Below are 22454 nucleotides of genomic sequence, written 5' to 3'. Positions count from 1 at the left end.
TTTGCTGAAGGGACCCTGATATAGCTGTCTCGTATGAGGCTATACCAGTGCCTGGCAAATACAGAAGTGGATGCTCACAGTCATCTATTGGATGGAACACTGGGCCCCCTGATGGAGGAGCTAGAGAAAGTACCCAAGGAGCTGAAGGGGTCTGCAACCCTATAGGTAGAACAACAATATGAACTAACCAGTACCCCCAGAGCTCATGTCTCCAGCTGCATATGTAGCAGAAGATGGCCTAGTCAGCCATCATTGGGAAGAGAGGCCCCTAGGTCTTGCAAACTTTATATGCCCCAGTCCAGGGAAATGCCAGGGCCAAGAAGTTGGAGTGAGTGGGTAGGGGAACAAGACAGGAGGAGGGTATAGGGGACTTTCGGGATAGCATTTGAAATGTAAATGAAGACAATGTCTAATAAAAAAAATTGAAAAAAAAGGAAAGTTAAATCAAGATCAGGTAAACTATATAAATAGTCCAATAATGCTTAATGAAGTAGAAGCAGTCTTTAAAGTCTCCCAGCCAAAAAAACTCAAGATCAGATGGTTTTAGTGCAGAATTCTCTCAGACTTTCAAAAACAAGCCAATTACAATACTCCTCAAACAATCACACAAGTCAAATAACCAAATTAAACAAATAGGGTACAGAGCTAAACAGAAAATTCTCAATAGAGGAAAATTGAATGGCTGAGAAGCACTTAAAAAAATGTTCACCATCCAAAGTCATCAGGGAAATTCAAATAAAAATTGACCTTAAGATTCCAGCTTATACCAATCAGAGTGGCTAAGATCAAAAAGCCAAGATACAGCACATGTGGTGAGAATGTGGAACAAGAGGAACACCCTTCCATTGCTGGTGGGATTGCAAACTTGCACAGCCATTCTGGAAATCAATCTGGTTGTTACTCAGAAAATTGGAAATAGTTTTACCTAAAGTACTCAGCTATACTGCTCTTAGGCATATACCCAAAAGATTCTCTGCCATAATACAAGGAAGCATGCTCCACTAAGATCACAGCAGCCTTATTTGTAATAGCCAGAAACTGCAAACAACACAGACATCCTTCAACTGAAGAATTAGTACAGAAAATGTGGTTCCTTTACACAATAGAATACTAGGCAGGAAAGATCTGTATGATAAGAACTTCAAGTCTCTAAAGAAAGAAATTAAAGAAGATCTCAGAACATGGAAAGATCTCCCATGCTCATGGATTGGCAGGATCAACATTGTAAAAATGCCCATCTTGCCAAAAGCAATCTACAGATTCAATGCAATCCCCATCAACATTCCAACTCAATTCTTCAAAGAATTAGAAAGGGCAATCGGCAGATTCATCTGGAATAACAAAGAACCGAGGATAGCAAAAACTCTTCTCAAGGATAAAAGAACCTCTGGTGGAATCACCATGCCGGACCTAAAACTGTACTACAGAGCAATTGTGATCAAAACTGCATGGTACTGGTATAGTGACAGACAAGTAGATCAATGGAACAGAATTGAAGACCCAGAGATGGATCCACGTACCTATGGTCACGTGATCTTTGACAAGGGAGCTAAAACCATCCAGTGGAAAAAAGACAGCATTTTCAACAAATGGTGCTGGCACAACTGGCGGTTATCATGTAGAAGAATGCGAATTGATCCATTTCTATCTCCTTGTACTAAGGTCAAATCTAAGTGGATTAAGGAACTCCACATAAAACCAGAGACACTGAAACTTATAGAGGAGAAAGTAGGAAAAAGCCTCGAAGATATGGGTACAGGGGAAAAATTCCTGAATAGAACAACAATGGCTTGTGCTGTAAGATCAAGAATCGATAAATGGGACCTCATAAAATTGCAAAGCTTCTGCAAAGCAAAAGACACTGTTAATAAGACAAAAAGGCCACCAACAGATTGGGAAAGGATCTTTACCTATCCCAAATCGAATAGGGGACTAATATCCAATATATATAAAGAACTCAAGAAGGTGGAGTCCAGAAAATCAAATAACCCCATTAAAAAATGGGGCTCAGAGCTGAACAAAGAATTCTCACCTGAGGAATACCGAATGGCAGAGAAACATCTGAAAAAATGTCCACATCCTTAATCATCAGGGAAATGCAAATCAAAACAACCCTGAGATTCCACTTCACTCCAGTCAGAATGGCTAAGATCAAAAACTCAGGTGACAGCAGATGCTGGTGAGGATGTGGAGAAAGGGGAACACTCCTCCATTGGTGGGATTGCAAGCTTGTACAACCACTCTGGAAATCAGTCTGGCGGTTCCTCAGAAAATTGGACATAGTACTACTGGAGGATCCCGCAATACCTCTCCTGGGCATATATCCAGAAGATGTCCCAACCAGTAAGAAGAACACATGCTCCACTATGTTCATAGCAGCCTTGTTTATAATAGCCAGAAGCTGGAAAGAACCCAGATGCCCCTCAACAGAGGAATGGATACAGAAAATGTGGTACATTTACACAATGGAATACTACTCAGCTATTTAAAAAAAAAATGAATTTTTGAAATTCCTAGGTAAATGGATGGACCTGGAGGGTATCATCCTGAGTGAAGTAACCCAATCACAAAGGAACTAGCACAATATGTACTCACTGATAAGTGGATATTAGCCCAGAAACTTAGGATACCCAAGATATAAGATACAACTTGCCAAACGCATGAAATTCAAGAAGAATGAAGACCAAAGTGTGGACATTTTACCCTTTCTTAGAAATGGGAACAAAACACCCATAGAAGGAGTTACAGAGACAAAATTTGGAGCTGTGACGAAAGGATGGACCATCTAGTGATTACCATATGCAGGGATCCATCCCATAATCAGCTTCCAAATGCTGACACCATTGCATACACTAACAAGATTTTGCTAAAAGGACCCAGATATAGCTGTCTCTTGTGAGACTATGCCGGGGCTTAGCAAACACAGAAGTAGATGCTCACAGTCAGCTATTGGATGGGTCACACGGCCCCCCAATGGAGGAGCTAGAGAAATTACCCAAGGAGCTAAAGGGAACTGCAACCCTATAGGTGGAACAACAATATGAACTAACCAGTACCAGGGAGCTCTTGTCTTTAGCTGCATATGTATCAAAAGATGGCCTAGTCGACCATCACTGGAAAGAGAGGCCCATTGGACTTGCAAACTTTATATGCCCCAGTACAGGGGAACGTCAGGGCCAAAAAAGGGGAGTGGGTGGGTAGGGGATTGGGGGTGGGTGGGTATGGGGGACCTTTGGGATAGCATTGAAAATGTAAATGAGGAAAATACCTAATTAAAAAAATTAAAAAAAAAAAAAAAGAATACTAGGCAGGAGTGTGAGTGGGTGGGGGAACACCCTCATAGAAGTAGGGGCAGGGGGATGGGATGGGGGTTTTTTTGAGGTGGGTAAACTGGGAAAGGAGATAACATTTGAAATGTAAATAAAGAAAACATCATTAAAAATAACATAAAATGAGCTTCTGGTCACCATCTGAACCTAAGAGCTAAGGGTGCTCCACAGTCTGCTTTACACAGGTTCCACCAGGAGAAAGCTGTTCTTCCAGGAGCATAAGATAAGGTAAGATAGCCACTTTCTCTTCAATAACAGTCCAAAGCAGGATCAGCAAGGAGTGCACAGGGCAAAGGAACAGTGGAGTAGCTGGGATAGGATCCTTCCAGTTACCATCTTCACCCGGAGGTAAGGCTGATCCACAGCCCCTCTTGTACACAGGTTATGTCAGAAGAGAGCTGGTGTCCCAGGAATGCTGACACAGGTTTGCAGGCCCATAGGAGGGATTATCTCCTGCCAGAGACAGCAAGACCAACTAACACCAGAGATAACCAGATGGCTAAAGGCAAGCGCAAGGTTACTAACAGAAACCAAGGCTACTTGGCAGCATCAGAACCCAGTTCTCCCATCATAACAAGTACTGGATACCCCAAAGCACCGGAAAGCAAGACTTGGTTTTATCATATCTCATGATGCTAATAGGGGATTTTAAGAAGGACATAAATAACTCCCTTAAAGAAATACAGGAAAACACAGGTTAACAGGTAGAAGCCCTTAAAGAGGAAACACAAATATCCCTTAAAAATTACAGGAAAACACAACCAAACAAGTGAAGAAATTGAACAAAATCATCCAGGATCTAAAATTGGAAGTAGAAACAATAAAGAAATCACAAAGGGAAACAACTCTGGTCATAGAACACTGAGGAGAGAGATCAGGAGTCATAGATGCAAGCATCACCAACAGAATAAAAGAAATAGAAAAGAGAATCACAGGTGCAGAAGATAACATAGAAAACACTGACACAACAGTAAAAGAAAATACAAAATGCAAAAAGCTTATAACCCAAAACATTGAGAAAATCCAAGAAACAATGAGAAGACAAAACCTAAGGACAATAGGTATAGAAGAGAGCAAAGATTCTCAACTTAAAGGGCCAGTAAATATCTTCAACAAAATTATAGAAGAAAACTTCCCTAACCTAAAGAAAGAGATGTCAATGAACATGCAAGAAGCCTACGGAACACCAAATAGATTGGGCCAGAAAAGAAATTCTTCCCATCACATAATAATCAAAACACCAAAAGCACTAAACAAAGAAAGAATATTAAAAGCAGTAAGAAAAAAAGGTCAAGTAACATATAAAGGCATTGTTCTCAGAAGTACACCAGACTTCTCGCCCATGAATATAAAAGTCAGATGATCCTGGGCAAATATCATACAGGCCCTAAGAGAATACAAATGCCACCCCAGGCTACTATACCCAGCAAAGCTCTCAATTACCATAGATAGAGAAACCAAGATATTCCATGTCAAAAAAATTAAACAATATCTTTCCACAAATCCAGCCCTTCAGGATAATAAATGGAAAACTCCAACACAAGGAGGAAAACTACACCCTAGAAAAAACAAAAAAGTAATCTTTCAACAAACCTAAAAAAAAAAGATAGCCACACAAACGTCCAGGGATGGAGGAGGCTCCTTGGAGTCAATATGGGTAACCTTAGCTGAGGCACCTAATAGTGGAGATATGGAACCTGAAGAGACCACCTTCTGTAACCAGGCAGGATCCCCAGTGGAGGGATAAAAACATCAACCCACCCATTAGACTTTCAATCCCAAATTTGTCCTGTCTAAAAGAAATACAGGGGCAAAGATGTAACAGAGACTGAAGGAATGGCCATCCAATAACTGGCCCAACATGAGATCTATCCCATGGGCAAGCACCATGTAATGATGACTATTAATTTAGAAGACTTATATGACTATTAACCTATTAAACACCTATTAATGACACTATTAATGATGTTCTGTTATAGTTGTAGACAAGAACTTATCATAACTGTCCTCTGAGATGCTCTACCCAGCAGCTGACTGAAACAGATACAGGTACCCACAGTCAAACATGGGTGGAGGTTGGGACCTGTTATGGAAGAGTTGGGAGAAGGATTGGGGGCTCTGAAGGGGAAAGAAACTCCACAGAAGACCAACAGAGTCAACTAACCTGGACCCCTGTTCCCTCTCAGCAACTGAGCCACCAACAAAAAAGCATAAACAGGGTGGACTGAGGCCCACAGAATATATGTAGCAAATGTACAGCTCAGTCTCAATGTGGGTCTCCCAACAATGGGAGCAGGGCTTGTCCCTAAAACTACCGCCTGACTGTGGAATTATTTCCCAACAGGGCTGCCCTGTTTGGCCTCAGTGGGAGAGGATGTACCTTACCCTACAGACACTTGATGCACCAGGGTTGCAGGATACCCAGGAAAACCCACCCTCTCAGACAAAAAGGGGAGAGAGGCTCTGTGAGGGGGAGATACAGGGTAGCACTTGGAATATGTATATGTATGTGAATGTGCATGTATGTGTATGAAAGAAACTAAAAAGTATATGAGAGAATATATAATACAAAATATGTGTATGAAAACATTTTCATCTATAGATTGAATGTGCTTCTACATTCCAAGGAAAATATAAACAACTTGATGATAGTGTTAAAATTCAAAATTGAAGGGACATTTTTTGAATTTAAACAATAGAAGTATCATTTTAGTATCACTGTTTTTTCCAACTGAAAAAAATTGTAGAGGAAATGAAGGAATGTCTGCACAGGTGGATAGAAACTAAGAGAACATCCTACACCCAATCAGCTGTTTATTCACAGTTGCCCTCCAGTTTCCATATGTGTGTATGTGTGTGTGTATTCACAAACATCTCTACATATGTACATGCATATGCATATAAGAAGAAACAATAAAAATTACTAACAAAAAGGTAAAAATGGAAATACTTGATGAAAATAGTCTTGTTTAGATTTTACTGAGGGAAGAGTAACAGGTTACTCTGTTGTTCGTTAATCTTTAGAAAAAATAAAAGGCTGCTCTGTGTTTGAAAACATCAATGATAATTGCCACTAGAGATAAAAGCAGGATGTACACCTGTTTCCCAACCACTAGAACAAAACCAGCAAGACGTGGGAACCTGAAAAAAATAAAAATAGCTAATATTTACTTAGCTCTAACTTTATGCCGGGTGATAAATTTGTTTCCTCCTCATCTTTCCCAATTTATTCTATAAAATTATTTTATGAAGTAGATACTATTCTTGGTTCACTTTTGAAAGATAATATTAATGATGAAACGATGTATTTAATTATTCAAAAGACGTATAGCTGACAAGTCTTAGAACTGGAATTTAGACTCAAGAGGTCAGTTCTGAAACTAATATTACACTGCTTGCTATATTGGTTTTAATGAACATGGCCCCACAGGCTCATAGGGACTGCTATTATAAGGAGGTATGTTCTGTTGGAGGAGATGTGACCTTGTCAGACTAAGTGTGTCATTGGGGTGAGCTTTGAGATTTCAGAAGCTCAAACCAGGACCAGTATCACACTCTCTTCCAGCCGCCAGCCAATCCAGATGTAGAACTCTTGACTCCTTCTCTAGCATCATGTCTGCCTACCATGATGCTAACTTCTAAACTTCTAAATGATAAGCCAGTCCTAATCAAATGCTTTCTTTATTAAAAGTTGCTGTGGTCATGGTGTTTCCTCAGAGCAGTAAAACCCTAAGACACTTTACATGCAGGCCTTGCTGGTCTTCCCTGAAAGCTGATGGTTTTCTAGGAGCCCTGATCTTAATTCATATAAATGTTTAACAACTCTGCAAGACAAACAGAAGATAGACAGGGAGGGATAACACAAGTAGCCATCATATAATGACTTAAACACCTTTCATTAAAACACTGAGGGGTATGCATTTTGTTTTGTATTTATCTTGCTTTTCTATAATTTCGTTTTAGATCCTAAATTAACTTACACAAGAGAGACATGTAGAGAATGGAAGAGAGAGGGAGAGTAGGAGAGAGGCTGGGGGGGGGAACAGAAGGAGACAGGAAGACAGGAGAAAGGACAGAGGGAGAGGAAAGAGGGAGGAAGGGGGAGGTGGAGAAAAATTAACAAAAGGAGACTGAGAGAAAGGGAGTGAGAGAAGGAGAGAGGCAGGAGCTGTCAGTAAGAACAAGACAGGGTGTAATGGCCTATAAGGGAAGCAGAAGCAGAAAACTCCAGAGCAAATTAATGCCAAAGAACCCCTCATTAAATGTATTTAATGCATTAAAGCTAACAGGAGATGTATCACACTGACCTGGGCACACGAATTTAACCTATAATTTAAAATATAGGTATAAAATCACACTTCACATAATAAATATCATAGTTTATAAATTAGGAAAAATTCCAATGTTTGTACTATATATCATTAAATTTTAGATATATATAATTCTCTATTAGAAATATACAATATTATGAACACCAAATTGAAATTCAATTTTTCTCTTCAAATATACGAATATCAATTTGTGATACATAAGATCAAAGGTACATGGGGTTATAAATTTATGTTTATATCTTAGTGAAGCTAATAACTTTGTACTGTACAGAAAAATCATTAACAAACTAATGTCAAACTCAGTGAGGTAAAATTTATTGAAGATAGATTAACATATTATAAGACTATGTTTTAAAAATTATTTTATTGGTGTAAAACAAGATTTTAGATATTCTTTTTTTGACTTTCAAATGTTCTCTTTTTGAGAATTTCATACCTGAATACAAAAATATCACTATCATATTTCTTCCATATTCTCTTTTCCCATTCCCTATATTCTCTTGCTATGCCCTTCCTGTCACTGTGTGTGTGTGGGGGGGGTTCTTTAACAAAGTAAAACATGGAAAATAAAATAAACACCATCATATTAAAATTGGACAAGTCCAACCAACAGAAAGAAAAAAAAAAGCCCCAGGAGAAGGCACAATAATCAGAGACCTAGTCATTCACGCATTCAGGAGTCTCATTAAAATACTAAACTGAAAACTGTCATATATATGTGGAAGACTTGGCGAAGACCAATGCAGGCCCTATGCTTGCTGCCTCAGTCTCTGTGAATTTATATGAGCTCTGCTCAGTTGATTTAGACAGACTTGTTTTTCTGGTGTCCTCCATCCTCTCTGGCTCTTTCCAGCTCCTCTTCTCCAGGGTTTCCAGAACTCTGAAGAGAGGGATTTGGTGGAGACATACTATTTAGAGGTATGTGTTTTAATGTCTTTTTCTCAGCATAATGTTTGGCTATGGTTCTGTGTTTGTTCCCATTTACTGCAGAAGGAGATTTCTCTGTAGATGGCTGAATAAGCTTCTGATCCTGGTATAGTGGAATATCATTAGGAGTCATCTGATTTTACTTTTTTAAAAACCAGTAGTATTAAGTTTTACACTAGTTCTCTGGGCTATCTGGTCTCTGGTTCTTGATCACCCAAGAAATGTGAGATATAGTCTCCATTTTGTGGAGTAGGTCTTAAGTCAAATCAGACATTGCTTGGTTACTACCAAAAGCTTTGTACCACCATTGCCCTAGCATATTTTGCAGGTAGGGCAGATTGTAGATCAAAGGTTTAGCTGGGTTGGTGTTTATGTTTCTCTTTTAAGACTGCAGAGTACTTTCTTGTACAAAAGACACTAGAATGTAGAACTAAAGCGTCTATGTGGGAACCAACTCCACTTCTCCATGCTCAATATGCTGTGTAAGTAATGTCTTCACCATTAAGAACTGGCTTTCAGTTTGTGGAGAACAGCCAAACAACAATTGTCTTGGCAACAGCCAGGGTTGTGTGGGAATTCCATAGGACTTGTTTGTCAAAAAACTCAATTGAATGTAACCAAATCCCAGTACTGCCAACTTTGTTAGGTGGCAAAGGATAACCAGTTGGCAATCCATCTCCTTCACTACTTGGAAACTTCATTAGGATCATCTTCACATATTTTGGAAGTTCATGCTACACTAGATTTCCATATCATTCCTCAAAAGCCCCTCAGTTTTATTTGTCTCTCCCCACATTTCCTTCCTCAACCCCATCTCTCCTCTGATATTTTGGTTCTCGTGGTACTCAATACCCAGTCCACCCATAAAATATATTCTATTCTCCTCTCCTGGAGATAACCATGTGTTCTTTTTAGTCCCTTCCTCTATATATAACCTCTCCAGGTCTATGGATTATAACTTGCTTATTATTTATTTAATAGACAACAACTATATACAAATGAATACATACCACATTTATGTTTCTGAGTGTAGGTTATCTCACTCGGGATGAATTTTTTTCAAGAGTTATCCATTTGCCTGCAAATTTCATGTTGGTATCTATCTTTAACAGCTGAGTAATATTCCATTGGGTAAATATACAACATTTTCTTTATACATTCTTCAGTTGAGAGCTATCTCAGTGGTTTCCTATTTCTGGCTATTATAAAGAGAGAAACAAAGAATATTGTTGAGAAAGATATCAGTTGTGTTATTAATTTTAGCCATTCTGACAGGTGTATGTAATATGGACTTCATTTGAGTTTCTTCTATTGATAATTCTGCTTAGATTTATACCTCATTTTTCAATTGCACTAGCTGTTTTCTTGATATCTAGTTTCTTGAATCCTGTATGTACTTAGTATAATGCTGATATACAGACGCTTTCAGTTTCATGAGGTCCCATCTATTTATTGCTGATCTTAGGCCCTGTGCTCATAGTATTCTCTTCTGAAAGTCTAGTCTTGTGCCAAAGAGTTCAAGGATATTCCCAAATTTCTCTTCTATTAGGTTCTGTGTATCAGATTTTCTCTTAACTTGATCTTTATGGAGTTGAGTTTTATGCAGGGTGATATTTGATCAGCACCATTTGGTGAAGATGCTGTCTTTTTTTCCACTGTGTATTTTTTAATTCTTCATCAAAAATAGGTATGTGTGTTTATATCTGGGTCATTGATTCCATTGAGCAACATGTCTGATTTTATGCCAATACTATGCTGTTTTTATTACTATAGTTTTGTAGCACAAATTGAAATCAGAAATGGTGACACCTTTAGGAGTTCTTTTATGGTCCAATATTATTTTAGCTAACCTGGATTTTTTTTTCAGTTCAAAGACATAAAAGACAAAATAGAAAGGGAGCACACTGTCAAATAAAGCTAGACAACCAAAATAATAGTCACAATTGAAATATACTAAGATAGTATTTGAAATATTAGGAAAAACTCAGTAGAATACCAAACATAAGGAAGAAATTTTAATACTAATAATTTAACCACAGAAGTAGTGATATGTTAAAATAGGACTAGAATAAAATGTTAACACAGGAAAAAATTTGAAGTCAGTGTATACTAAGATAATATTCTGAGGAAATAAATTAAGTAACAAATATCAAAAAATCAAAATTAGAAAAACATAAATCACGAATGTGGAACATTTTGTATATTTTCACAGCAAGAATTTCCCATACTGTAAATACATGACAGTTATTCTGGAACAATTTTAAATGACAAATATAGAGTTCAAAGAGCTAGAAGATATTAACATGTCTAAAACCACAGAAAACTTGGAGGAAAGAACACTTTCAGAAATGTATCTTTGCGAAGAGTTGAATTCGTTCAGACTGCAGCATGCTGGATCACTCTGGCCATTTACACATCTTTTCCACTATGAGCAAAAGGTCAGCTAAGTAATTAAAAATTTAATTAGAAACAAAATAAGATCCAGTGAAAAACTGAAAATAAACATTGGAACACAGGGGGAGAGACATGAGTAGAAATTAAATAAATGTATATTAGATTATACAATGCTAGCCTTGACCTGTGAAATTTGCAATATATAAAACTTTTAAATAAGATAAAATGGCATAAGAGTAACTCCAAGTTATAAACAGCTATTTTGTTCTTGAGTCAGTATTCAGTTTCCCTCATTTATTACACTTTTGCCTGGTGTTCCTTTAATTTCTGAAATATATTGAGTTATCAAACAAATAACTGGGTTACCTTGCTATGTAGCCTAGTCTCATTTCCTATCTATCATTCTTAAGAGTGAATTTCCCTTCTATGAACTTTAAATTTCTATTTCTTCAAGTAAATTTTGGCAGTGCAACTATATTTATGCTTATTATACACTTTAATAAGAGGCAAACAAAGAAAACAAATATCTAAATAATTGCAATATGTTCAGGCATCTAAGTTTTGAAAACACAGTATGATGAACTAGGGAAATGGCTCAGTCAGTAAAATGTTTGCCATAGGCATGAGGACCTGAGCTCAAATACTTATATATTAATATATAAGAAAAGTACATATGCATGAATACATTTTTGTAACAAGTCTAGCACAGCTGCCCATAATCTTAGTGATGGGTAGGCAGAGACTGTAGGACTTATGAGATTTTCTGAACAGTCAATAATAATTATGTCACTATTTATGGATTTAGTAAAAGACCTGTCTCAAAAAAAAAAAAGATGGAGAATGATTAAAGAAGACATTGCACATTAACCTCTGGCCTTCACAGTCATGTGAACACATACATAAAAGAACATGTACATGTAGAGCACACATGGGGAGAAAGACAGACAGACAGACAGACAGACAGACAGACAGAGAAAGACAGAGACAGAGACAAAGACAGATACAGATACAGATACAGAGAGAGCATTTTTAGATTTGTTTGGACTTGAAAAAGAACCCCAGCAAGTAGATTTTAAAGAGTTGTGTTAGATTTTCCTATTAATTTGTTCAGAGGAAACAAATAAAATCAGTTGTGCATCAATTTTGTATTTATTATTGCTAATATGATCAGTGATTGTTTTTCTCTTTTGAAAATAAAACAGTTGGTTATCATTGTAAGTAATCTTTAATTGTGCATATAAATAAAGAGGAAAAATCAATAGAGAACCTAGTAAAAGGCACGTGAGCTAAATTATAGTCTCAAATCAGGCTTCTTAGTGTCCATGACTTAAAGAATTGATCCAATTTTTTTTTTTTTTTAGACCTTGATTCTTCAATTATTTTATTCTCTAGTAAAGCATGGGCTGCCAGGCGGTGATGGTACACGCCTTTAATCCCAACACTTGGGAGGCAGAGGCAGGCAGATTTCTGAGTTCGAGGCCAGCCTGGTCTACAAAGTGAGTTCCAGGACAGCCAGGGCTATACAGAAAAACCCTGTCTCGAAAAACAAAAACAAACAAACACACAAACAAACAAACAAAAATCATGGGCAACAACTGGGTGTTGGTGGTGCATGCCTTTAATCCTAGTACTTGGGAGGCAGAGGCTGGCAGATCTGAGTTTGAGCCCAGCCTGTTTTTACAGAGTGAGTTCCAGAACATTCAAGGTTATCCAGAGAAACCTGTCTCAAAAAAAAAAAAAAAAAAGAAAGAAAGAAAGAAAGGAAGGAAGGAAGGAAGGAAGGAAGGAAGGAAGGAAGGAAGGAAGAAAGAAAGAAAGAAAGAAAGAAAGAAAGAAAGAAAGAAAGAAAGAAAGAAAGAGAAAGAAAGAAAGAAAAAGAGAAAGAAAAACAAACAAACAGAGAAGCACAGAAACAAAGAGAGAAAAAAGAAAAGGAGAAAGGGGTAGGCAACAAATTTTTTTGATCATTTCAAAAAAGTCTAAAATTCGGTTAGCAAGTCTGTCGGCCCCATTTCTCCTTTATTGGATCATTTTCAAGTGAAATTTCTCTATTTTCATAGGCATTCTTTATTCTTGAGAATGTTAGGGGAGTATCCTCAAAAATTTACTTACCTAGTTCCCAGAAAAGTAAGAATACTTTGGGGAGATTATATCTTAGAATACATATTTCAATATTTCCATCTATTTTCAATTCTAAATTCTCAATTGAATTAATCATTGTTTTTTCTCTTGTGGAACTAAATTAATATGATGACTGTACAATTCTAAAGAAATCAGGTCAACTACTGGCAATGACCTTAGGGATGGTGAAGGATGCTTTTCTTTCTTTGAATTGTCTCAGTGGGGGAAAGGGAGAAAAGACAACAGAGAAAGTACCTTCCTTTTAAGAGTCCTTTCTGAAAAAAATCCCTAATCCACTTCTGATCTTTTAGCATTGTCTAGAATTTAATTGTATAGCCATGCTACCTGTAAATGGTGCTTTGGAATTTTTCCCTTAGGAATGTATGTTCCCGGCTAGTATTTGAACATTTTATAATTAAAAAAGACAGAAAATGGATGTTGAGGGAAAGCTATTATTGTCAGCCAGACAACCAGTTAATAAATAATGATAAGAATAATTTAATGATACATTAAACCTGACTGCCTCCTCTTCCAGCTTCTCATATATTGGATCTGACTACTGTTGTTCTGAAAACCAGTATTGTGTAAGGAATAACATTAGACACACTATCAACATTTATCATAAGTATCATAAGCATAATTAGTGTAATCCCCACTAAATGACCTATGTAAAAACTTTCATGTTGAACACTGTTGAAGTTTATGAAAACTGACTACTTCAAGTAACATTTCATAAAAATTTTTAGTTCTGACAAAATTCTAGTATTGTCTGGGGAGTTGACTTTTTCCCTATTATTTTTCTTCAATTTTCAAAATTTTGATGCCCATTATGTATCGGAGATCAATCAGTCTTGAGTTTAGAATAAGAAAGAAAAGTATGACCCAGGATCATGTATCCTTTAAAAGTTCCTGGGGTGAGGTGGGTGGGAGAGCATCCTCTCAAAAGCAAAGCAGAGTGGAGGTGGGGTGAAGAACTTGAATATTTTAATTTTAAAAAAAATGAGCACTTCTAAAGCACAGGACTCCACCAAGTTCCTGACATCAAAGCTTGAGAGCATAAGCAGTTGATAGTTTGATGATGTTGCTTGTAACTGCACTCAAGAGTAAAATACAATTAAGAGAACCTGTGATGTGATTGATCTCTATGTGTGTGGAATACTATTTTGCTAAATAAAGTTACTAAGGTGAATTAAATACATTCCCTGACAGCTCTAAAATTACTCACCTTCTTTTTCTTTCAGGTTAATTATATAAAGCAATTACATTGATATAATGTATAGCAACAAAATACATTTTAAGTGCAGAAGAAAAGGAGGCTAAACATTCAATGTGTTAGAAAACATACCGTGATTTAATGGAGAGCTAAGGATGTACTTAGTAATAGATTTGTCTGCCATGTATAGACCCTGTATCTTTAGCACCACCTCAAAATTACAATGGAATAACCACAATAAAAATGAAATAATCACAAAGACTCGTAGTAGTTTCACTAAAGCTATTTAAGTACTCTCTGTTGGTACAGGTGCCTACATATTACAAAGCCACCAACTATTGTTTCTGAAAGTGAAGGTTTTTGACAATTCAGTTTTGCCAGGTAAAATAGTCACATGCTGAAGAAAAAAGACACTTCTCCTCAAAAAAAAAAAAAAAAAAAAAAAAAAATCTGGGACCAGTGTCCTGTGACATGGCACATAAGAACTCAGCATCAGAATCTAGAAATGCCTCAATTTCTTCATGACTTCAAATGATTCCGATGCTCTGTAGCAATATATTACGAGGTATGAAGTGCAAACTTTTGACCAGTGTTCCCCTTCTTGGTCCTGAGTCCTGAATTTCCACCCAATAGTTGGCCTACTTAAAAAGAGAATTACTAATTCAGATTTCTTGTGGAAGCATCACATCAGTCCTCCCTTGATCATCAACCATCCCAGAATAGCAGCAATGACTAGAGGGAAAATCCTCCATTTGAACCTTGTGTGAGTCCCCTGATGATTCAAAAACAACCAAAGAAATGTGATTAAAGTGCATCCACAGCTATGCACTTAACCCAGAAAGCACCTGACATGAAGACCTCCCTTAATGGCCTCCAGGTAAGACCACTGTTGAAAGCACTCGAGACTTCAAGAGTATAGAGCTTTTTAAAACTCCAAAGAATAAAACTGACTTCAGAGTTGTTGGCAGAGGTACTGAGGATCTATGTCATGAAATTATCTAAAACTGAAAATACCAAAAATTAATAGTGAAAACTATGTTGGTATTTTAGGGTGCTTGTGTATATGAAGCAAACAAGTATTATTCAAATGAGGCACAGGAGATAAAGTAAGGAGGCTCTGACCCATAGCATTGAAAGTGGAATCAAAGGGATTTGGTTTTATTTCAATCTAGTGCAATCACATTAGGAACTCTGATAAATGCCCTGAGGTTGTTTAGAAGATTATTATGGAATCTTGTGGGAAACAAACAAACAAACAAACAAACCACCTCAGCTAGACAGAGGCAAAGGCAGATCAAAGAATTCAAGAGAATTAAGATAACATCTTAGGCTTTACTTCCCTGAAGACTCTTAAGCCAGCTGCTTACCAAAATTTCTCTTTATTATTCACTGAAGGTTCCCTTAGGCTTACTAGAAAGGCTGCTTTGCTATCCTCACCTTTTGTATATCAGAGCAGAGGGGTCAGCAGCATCAGGAAGTGACTGTGGCCTGTGAGAGGTAGGTGGGACACCATGAATTTCTCACCCTATCTCAAATAATAGAAAACAAAGTAACTCTGAGAAAAGCAGCCTCCTGGTCCTTTCCAGTTCTTTACCCTGGAGGAAGTAACAGCTGAAGCCACCCTTGAGTAGACATGAAGTGTTCAATTAGAGTTGAAAGCTAGAAGGCAAAGATGAGGGAGAAGATAACAGGGGCCTAGGACATGAAATATCATGAGACACTAACGGGATCACCCAATACAGAGAAAATAAGCCAACATTTGACTGAACCATTTCACAGGCAGACTATAGCCTTCAATAGAACAGGGACTCAGTAATGACAGTCCAGTGCCTTCATGACTCTTGAAACCTGAGGAATCCATAAACCTAAAAATCTTGTAAGTAGCCAGTGTGTGCTCATAGCACCAAGCATATACCTTACAGGGGCAACATAATCTTCACTGAGATTTTAAAAGTAATTGTTCACGTAGCTCCAAGTACTTCTACCTATTTGGATTCTTTTTACCCTGGTACTCTATTCCATATGATACATTTTCATGTGTGTCTAATATCTGTTGTGGTCTCTCTACTTGTTCTATTTCCTTAGCTTGCTATGTCATAAACTACTCCAAAAATTAAGACAATAAATTTCATAAAATAATTACTAATAATGATAAAAAACAATAAACAACCCAACCTTTCTTAAAAGACCGTGATGGACTCAAATTGTAAAGTTTAGAAATGCTTCATCCGTCCTCACCTGAGCAGCAGAATGTTTGTGCCCTGTTGATAAACAATGCAGAAAAGACGGAAAGGAACTAAAATTAGAGCTGTCCTAGAGTCCTGACATTTCAGATGATATTAAAACCACAAACTGGCACTTACAAATGACAAGAAACACACAGGAGACAAACACATCTGCTGATTAAAGTTTGAAAGCCAAAATTAAGAGTCAGAGATACAGGCAATACCTGAAGAATTGCAGATAAGTCAAAGACAAAGAAAAAATATTTTTCCAGCTCTCAGAGTGGTATAAAGGTGCAAACACCTGGCACCTGAAATATGATCCCCAGGAGCCAGCTTTAAGTTCAAGATCTCCTGGCTTCACCTTCTCGAGTCATGTGATTTTATGCATGAACCACCTTATACAGCACTGCATTTGTTACATAAAGTAGGTAGCATCTGACTATAGCATGGGCCGTCCTGAGTGCATGGCTTAATCTGGGTTATTTCATGTAAGTAAAAGGAAGTACCAAGGTGTTCAAGTTTCTGTGTTGTTGCTACAGTAGAGCATCATGACAAAAAGAAGAGTGTATTTTATCTCACAATTTCAGGTTATAGTCTATCGTTGTAGGAAAGTCAAGACAAGAACTTCAAATGACTAGTCACATAAAGTTCCCAGTCAAGAGCTGAGAAAGAGAAATATATTCATGTTCAGTTGGCTGCATGTTTATTGTGCACAGCTTGATTTCCCTACTTATCCATTTTTGGAGAGCCTACCTAGGAAGTGATGCTTACCATAGTGGGATGAGATTTCCCATGTCAATTACATTAAAGCAATCATCACAATATGCTCACAGGCAAACCCAATGTAGTTGATTTTTCACTGAGATTCTTACATGATTCTAGATTCTGTCAAGCTGACAATTAAAATTAATCATCACAAAAGAAAAGCTTCCTCTTTACTAAAGAGCTTCTTCCAGCAAAGCTTTCAAATTGGGGTCTAGCCAGGACTATGTTGAGCAACACTTTCTAGCTAAGATGAACATTCTCCATTCACAGGATCATGATGCTGTGAAAATTGATTAAGTCTGATCCCAGAGCTTAATACTGTCTTATCATTGCTGACTGAAAACAGCAGCGTAAACATGACATCTTAGTCCATACTTAGAGGGTAAATATCTATTGTAGTACCTTAAGATATTGTTGACCTCTTCTTTATCACATGGACAAATGAATCCAAGCCACACATATATGAAATGTAATGAAACTGAGACAAAACAAGACTTTATAAAAATTACATAGAGCCTACTGAGCATCTCCAGCCAGAAATGCTGTGGGTCACCTGAACCTTAAAAAAATACACCATTTTATTTTAAAGATTTTTGAATCTTAATTATGGTTGAATTCAGTAGATTAAGAAACCGCCAACAACGTGCTCCTTTGGAAAGAGACCCATTCTTTGGAACTCAAACTCTTCACAAAGCTCTATGTCCTGAATACATTCCACAGAGTTGCTAAATTGTAGGTCCTGCATGCAAGGGCATTCTGTAACTAACAGGGGATGAATCAAGAAAGATTAATGAGATGCTATCTGCAAGCTACATGGATCTACTTACATTAACAGTAGTTGCAAGGGTATCATTAGAAATCCTTAAAACATGGTTTCTCTGTCTTTGAGAAAAAGATAAAGTCAAGACGTCAGTGTCATAATGATAGTTTAGATGAATCGTTGAGAATTTCTGATCACAGACTTGAGAATTTCAAAGCATAACGGGGTAGGAAGATATTGGCTTACTCCAAACAATAAGGTATCCAAAAATAAGCCCTGCTTAGGTCTTAGTCTCAAAGAACAAAAATGTCTAAGGGAACATCAAAGAGTGATTTGAGGGCCTGGGGATATAACTCAGTCAGTAGTTTACCTACCTAGTATTCATGAAGTCCTTAGTTTAGTGCCTTGCACCCTCGTAAAGTGTGTTTGTAGGCATATCCCTGTAATCTCAGTACTCCGGAGATGAAGGAAGAGGCAGAACCATAAATTCAAAGTCATCCTCACCTAGATCATGAGTTATAGTCAATTGTGCCTGAGATATGTGAGACCCTGTATCTCGAGAGGGCGGAGAGGGAGAGGGAAATGGAGATGGAGACAATAGAGAGACACTTAACAATCATATCTGGATACCAATGTCACACCCACAGCCATTACAAGTATTGGCTGAAAAAAAGGTTTTCAGCTCCAAGAATCACAATAACAAAAACGTGTATTACTGAACCTGTCCACTGGAGTTCATTTTTCCAGTGACACTCACAGCAAAATTATAAGGTAGAATTGGTTGACCCTATTTTTATAAGCAATCAGATGTTCAGAATAGTTCAATCATTTGAGTCATGCAAAGGTCTCTGATAAAGGATAAAATGTTCTTGCCATGGTTTTCAGTTTCTTTCAAAGTAAAGGGAAATCTGCTGACTTCAGACTAGTTCAAGGCTCTTAGAGTACCTATATTTTTGTGGGTAATGTGGGTCTAATCTTGCTCTTTTGTACTACTTTTGTTCTTCAGGAACTTCTGATTTCAGATCCCTGAATACAACCTGAGTATTTTACTCTTTCATGACAAAGATTCTCCAATGATGATAGTTTGATCAGTACTGTTATATAGTACTAAGCCTTCTACAAATAAAATTGTAGACAGAAGTTGATGGTGGACTGTGGAAGCCCTGAAAGTCATACAAGCACTCAATAGTCCATAAAGCCAAAGCTATTTTTAAAAAAAGTTTACTTAACTATTTCTTACCTTGAATGACCAGCTCATTTGCTATATTTTAAGGAAAATATACTACAAATATTCAAATATGAATATCTTAATAAGTCTATCTGCCATTGATTTCATGAGAACATGGCTGTTCCTCTCACAACTCAATGGATACACTGTCCTTTCTTGGAATAGGCAAGTTTAGGAGACATGTAGGTCTTTGTGTTCATAGATAAACACTAGGAAAGCCATGAATGTTAAAACACATTGTTGTCTTTTCAAAAAGAGAGATGTATAACCTGCTTTCTGCCCTGAAAACTGGAAATATATGTGGTTAGTAGCCTGTTAACCTCTGCACTATCTGTTTGGCCATGAGTTTGTTTATCTCAATCAGTCTGTGTAATGGGAAATATTAAAAATGATTGGCATGTTCCTGAGCTACACTGAGCACCAGCGGGCCACATAACTCCAGCATGGTGTTCTCATTTCGGCAGACTATCTTGCCTAGAGTTCCCAAGACATCTGCACCTGACTGGCTAAGTTCCCTTGGCAAGTCACTGCCATGCCAGCCCCATGCAATGACTGCCCACCTCGCAGTTAGCTGTCACAATTACCAGTTACCTGGTAAAAATCAGAATTCTAGAAGCTTATAATCAGTCAGACTTATATATCAATAAATTCTCAATTAACAAGATGCCCACAAAATAATTTCAGAGCCAATTGATAATGATACAAGCTGCACAGCTAGATTAGACAGGTTATCCCAATTATTATTCCTATATGATATTATAGTTACCTGTGGCTATTTAAAGCCATGCGGGATGTGAATTGCCATGTTCCTCCTCCATTTTTCTCCTCCTCTTCTCTGTCGCTCCCTGTCTCTCCGACTCTTAGCTCAGCCTCCCTTTTCCCTGTCCAATCACAGGATTCTTATTGTAGTGATATTTAAATTAATTGGACAGGGAAAATCCTACTACAATCTGTAGCACTATCCTACCAGACTTTTATCATAGACTTTGTTGACCTGAGCCTGCTTTCTTAGTTTCTAAAGAACTGGTCTTTATGGAAGATGGTACTTGTTCTTCACAATTTTCAATGTAATCATGTCTTAAGCTTTGGTGTGCTCATGGGATTGAGTTAATAATCCCCAGAAACATTTTTCCAAATCGTGATATTCTTAAATATATCTAAGGTTGAGGTCTCCCCGCCCCCACTCCAGCATAACTGTAGCCATTTTGTTCTATGCCTGCCAGCTATTTATTATTGCTGTAGTATGCCTGCCATTCATTAACACAGAAAAATAACTTGACTCAGAGCAAAATCATGCTGATCACATATCCTGTTATGTTCTGTATAATATTGGTGACTCTTAAGAAATTCTACAAATCTTTACATAAGACCCATCACATTAAAGGTCAATATGAACTGTTATATCTAAAATGGCTTGAGTCAGAACTGACCACTTAGAGGCACTTCCTGCACCTGTGTATGAGCTCATCGTGGGTTTTGCAGGTTTTTGCATTTATAAGCTGACAGAGAAAGATCTTCAGCGTCATAACTCAGTCCAGAACGCTGTGACCAATCAATCTTAGGGTGTTCATTCAATAAATGATTCTTGGCTGACTGAGATCAATGTTTGTGTGGTTTGTGGGGTGAATCCTGGACCCTAACACCTAAAATAAACTACAGAGTATCAAACTATCAAAGTTGTCATCAACACTGTCTATTGGTACTGGCTAAACCATTCTTGCCTCTCTGATCCACATGCTGCTGGCAAAGTATTTGCAGAGATTTCCCAATAGACCAATGCTTTGGGAATTGGAAGATGCATAACATACCCACTTCCTGTTAAATCACATGGAATATGTTTAATATACTCTTTAGTATTAAACTCTGAGACTCAATAAGGTCTTAACTTTTTATTGCTTACCATGGGCTTATTTCAGTGGAAGTTTTGTATTTGTTTCTTTGTGTTTATCATGAGTGTATGGCAGTAGAGAGCCTAAGTACTATAGTTTAGTTAGTATAGCTTGTTTTCACTACCTTGGTCTTGTTCTATGCATCATTGTACTTGTACCATCAGTGAAAATGTCAATATGGAAAAAAAGAAAAAAGGTGAATTCATTTCCAGTGATAAAATTTGACCTTTATAGAGAAAAAAATGGAAATTTAGAAAGCTTAAATCCCTTGTGTGTGCTTTCCAATTCTTACAGATTTCTCTGATGAAATTAGTGGTGATATTAATAAATGTGGGCTTTTTTGTGTTCTAGTATAAAATGTAACAACAATTAGAAACCTTTGAAATTCTGGAAACCAATATTTAACAAATTAATACTATGTGCTACTATAAAGTCATGCATGAATGAAAGCTGCTTGAAGTTCAAGGCCACTAGATTTTGCAGGAATAAACGTCAAGATGTTCAGTGATGTTTTCAGATTGCCCCTTGCAATTGACCTTTTAAAATCTGCCATTTGTCACACCCATCAAATTTTGTGTAGTATTAGATAAATAAATATAGAAATCCCTGTTCAAGTCTCGTGGTGGTAGCAGGTACTTTTAATCCCAGAATTCAGGAGGCAGAGGTAGGCAGATACCTGTGAGTTCAGTTCAAGGCCAGCCTGGTCTACAGAGCAGGTTTTCAGACTGTTAGGACTACACAGAGAATCACTGTCTCAAACACAAACAAACAAAACAAAACAAACAACAAAATAAAAGAAAAATACTGTTTCATTTTAAAACTAATATTTCATCAGAATGGTTATTTTTCAAATACTTCAAACAAAAGATTAAATGCAAAATAATGAATGCCAGCCATCTCTCTCACCAAGCCAGACACGGAAATATTTCAGAAGCATGAAGTAATGCTATTTTCTCACTAAAATTTTGTTTTAGCAAATATGGTTGTTTTTAATAAGCATATCAACATATGGTTAATTTATTGTTGGCGTTCATAATGAACCAATACATGTGTTTAAGGCATTCTCAATTTTATTTCTCAGTACAGTAAATATCAATAGCTGTAACTACCTATGTGAATTAAATCTCTGAGGTTCTTCAGGGAATTTTAGGAGATTGAAAGGACCAAGATAATAAGATTTCAGAGTCACTGCCTTAGATTACAAGAATTTTAAGGACTCAAAATATTTGTCTTTTATGTTAAATTATCATAATATCTTCATAATAGCCCAAG

The sequence above is a fragment of the Mus musculus genome, chromosome 8 (genome assembly GCF_000001635.26).
Source record: "Mus musculus strain C57BL/6J chromosome 8, GRCm38.p6 C57BL/6J".
NCBI lineage: Eukaryota > Metazoa > Chordata > Mammalia > Rodentia > Muridae > Mus > Mus musculus.
This window is presented reverse-complemented; position numbering follows the sequence as displayed.